The 3,468-nt window shown below is 38.3% G+C and overlaps 1 protein-coding gene across 1 annotated transcript in view; it reads left to right on the forward strand.

The window, feature by feature from the left end:
* Nucleotides 1-3,468, forward strand: part of CTNNBL1 (catenin beta like 1) — a 61,458-nt gene that overhangs the window by 441 nt on the left and 57,549 nt on the right. The gene's annotated exons all lie outside the window — the stretch shown is intronic.

The following is a 3,468-nucleotide window of genomic DNA, read 5'->3' on the forward strand; positions in this document are numbered from 1 at the left end:
GCTGCCTGCCTGGCCCCTCCACTCCCCTGCTTAAAAACCGTTTAATTTCACTTTTGTTCAAGTCTTCCGCAAAAGTTCTCCTGCTCGTAGAATTTTCCTTTTGTTGTAGGAATGTTTTCCCTCCTCTTGGCATATGGTCGTTCTTCGTTGAATATTTGGAGACTAATTTGTAACTAGCTGTGGTAAAGCACTCACTTCTTGTCACAGCAGTAGATTTATAAYGTTCTCCTGTGGATAAGTGAATGACAAAAGTGATTTGTAATAATGTTTTAATTCCTCTGCTGTGATTCATATGCACAAATACCATTGACTTGTACTTTCATTCCTAGACAAAATGCAACAATGTCCTTTCTGTGCYGAATCAGTAGGTAGGAAAAAGCACTCCAAAACCTCTACCGTGTAAATAATTCAAAAGAGAAGTTACTTTATAGATCTACTTCTTAATTCAGAATATAGGATTCTTTATACAGCTTTTCTCACTACTTGTGACTTCCTTAAGTATGCGTTAATCTGTGGAAGCACTGCACGTGTTCTATTTAGATGTGAGAAAAGCTCCGTATTGTTCAAGACATGTTTATATTTCTAGAATGTGTTGTTTTGAGTTCCATAGGAAATGGGGAAAATTACATTTTGGTTTTAAGAAATTTCTCTAATTTGATGCCACAGGAAAAAAATACTCAGGAATATTGTTGTATGAATAATGATTCTTTGCAGACTCAGTAGATTCCTACTTCCTTCAGCTTCAATAGAACGTTTTCTTCCTTCCTTAAAGTTCTGTGGACTGCTCTGTCCATCTCACTGATCGTGTCTGTTTACATCTTTCATCTGTTTGACTAGCGCTGACAGTGTAATGGTGCTTTTAGAAGATTTCTTGTACTTTTGTATTTCTCTGCTTCTCATTTTCCCTGCAATTTTTAGTATCAAATTAGAGAAGTCATTTCTTATGTACATTTAATTCTTTAGTCTTGTCTGTAACAATCAGCTATTGTTAATTATGCTGTTGTTTACAGGTTTTGTGATGCAATTTATACCTGAAGAGTAGAAAAGTAAAACTATGTTGAGCTAATTTATTTCTTTTTTTTTTTACCTGCTTCTAGTTTATGTATTCTTTTTGGTTTTCTAGTTCTGAAAAATGCAAAGTCCTCATGATTCGCTTTCACTCTGGAGGAAATGTACACCTTCRCTTAATAACTGAGATCACTTTGACTTCTGTATGCTTTTTGATGCTCYACTCCTTCATTGCATGAGCTTTCTATACTGTGATGTGGTAATTGTTTATGACAGCATAGTGTAAGACTTTATTTTGTGGAGGCTAGAAGTAAAGAAATCTTGTTCTGCTGCTGAACTTACTCTGTAGTTGTGGAACAAAACTTTCTCCGCCTTTCAATCAAGTATTGAAGCTCTTCTTGAAGATGTTGTATTGGCTTTCTGCTCTTCTGGTCTCTTAACTGAATACAAATGGTTTCTTGTGTCAGTAGATTAGATAATGCTTCAGAAAAAGTGCTGGATTTCTGGCATCATTGAACTCAGACCTGCAGAATTGGGTAGAAGGGTGAATATATATCGAGGAGGGCGCAGAAGGCAGATAAATAGCTATGATTTTGCAAAGATGAGAATTCCTTCTGTGAAAGGACTTATGACTGAAACATAGAAACTAAAGATACAAACTGTAGGTTTTACCTGCTTCCATCCTAGTAAGGGGTCAGGCATCTACCACTGCTGTCACAGAGAAAGGCAAAACAGGTGCCCTCACACCAGAAATATAACTTTTTTCTTCTCTGCTGAACAAATAAAGTTTGAAATAATCTAGCTTTTTTTTTCTGTTGTGACTGTGCTATGGAGAGGGTTCTGACTTGTGCATGGCAGGATGAAATCAGATAGATGAAGTAAGTATTGCTCCAAGCTGTCTGCTCTACCCATCTGACAGAGCTGCTGCTTCTGAGACAGGGATGACTTAGTAGCTCATAAAACTGCTCCTGAACTGCTCCAATTTTCTGTCTGATGTTTTAAGTTTAACTGGATTTGAGGTCAGGATGCTTTCCTATATCAGACTGAAAAGCATGCTGGTTCAAGATTTCTTCATTCATCCTTGCTGCAGGGGTGGCAACTGCTGTCAGAAGAGTGGGCTAGATGATGGGTGTTGTGCACTTCAGCTGTCTGATTTTTAATCTGTTGCTGCAAATGAGTTGTTCTTCCCAGCTTTCCTCAGCASAAACCACAATAATTGCTTTTCTCTTGCATTGTTTCAAATTTGTCTCTAAATGTTTAATCTGTGCCCTTGCTTAATCAAGATGATGTTCTCCCTTAGCGCCAAACTTGGCTTGGAAGATTTCAGGCACTGTGCTGCCAGTTCTGCACCAAGTGCCGATCAGAATAGGAAAAGAAACCTCTTGCAATAGAAAACACAATTAAACAGATTCCAGCACCTGGCAGTTTATACAAACCTCAGGAATCCATAAACTTTATGTGTTGTTGCAAAACAGTTGCAGATGGTCTAAACTGATGATTAAATATTGCTGCTGTTCTGCCCAGAAAGACTTTGCCCAGATCCTCTGTGTCTGGTTTCTGATTACAGTGGTTAATTAAGGGGGACAAAGCCAACTTCAGTTATTTTCAGACATCTCTTTCAATTGTCTTGTGAGGAAGGAAGGGAGATTATTTTAATTCTCATGAAATGCAGATTTCAGGACTGTGCAATGATTACAAATTGGTGTTTTTAATGAAATATTTGTAAAAATCAAACAACAAAGGGAAAAGCAGAAAATAATGAGATACAGTTTGACTTCAATGAGTTGTACTGACTTCTTGTTGCTTGGTTTGGTTCAATACAGTTTGTAGTGGGATGGATCCCTGTACGTGCAGGTATCTATACATTTCTGCTGCCAGTATAGATAATTTACCATAAAYTTGCTAATATAATGAATGCATTTGATGGCAGAGGCAGTGCAGTTGAATTGTAGCAGGTTGTTGACTGCTTACAGCCTTGTTACCCTAGCAACTCTTGTTGTGCCTTCTGTTGAAAGTCATGAGCAGTCAGCAGCCTCCGCGTTCTGTTCAGGTCCCCTCTGGGGTTCTGTGCTTCTCCAGACTGGTGTCCAGAGCTGGAGTGCTCTTTTTGTTGAGTTAATGAAGGTGCCAGTGAACCTTATATTTACTTTTCCATGTGTAGTCTTTTGCTGCCAAAGTGGAATGTATGTTAAAGTCTGTCAAGGTTTAAAATCCTTCTCTGCCATCTCCCAATATCTGCTGYTCTTCTGTCCTGTTCAAAAGTGGTTTATCAGCTTGTTTTAGAACTCTTAATGTGCAAGTCTGGTATCTAAGACTMAATTTCATTCATTTTTACCATAGATGTGGCAGAGAATGCTGGAAAGCTGGGAGGAGGGGCAAATCAATCTTCTACTGAACTTCCTTCCAAATGCCTTCTAGCAGGTAGCTGGAAGTTCAGAAATTTTTGTTTGGTATTGTAGT

Source organism: Rhea americana, unplaced genomic scaffold (assembly GCF_003343005.1).
Source record: "Rhea americana isolate MKP2758 unplaced genomic scaffold, rheAme1 scaffold_531, whole genome shotgun sequence".
Taxonomy (NCBI): Eukaryota; Metazoa; Chordata; class Aves; order Rheiformes; family Rheidae; genus Rhea; species Rhea americana.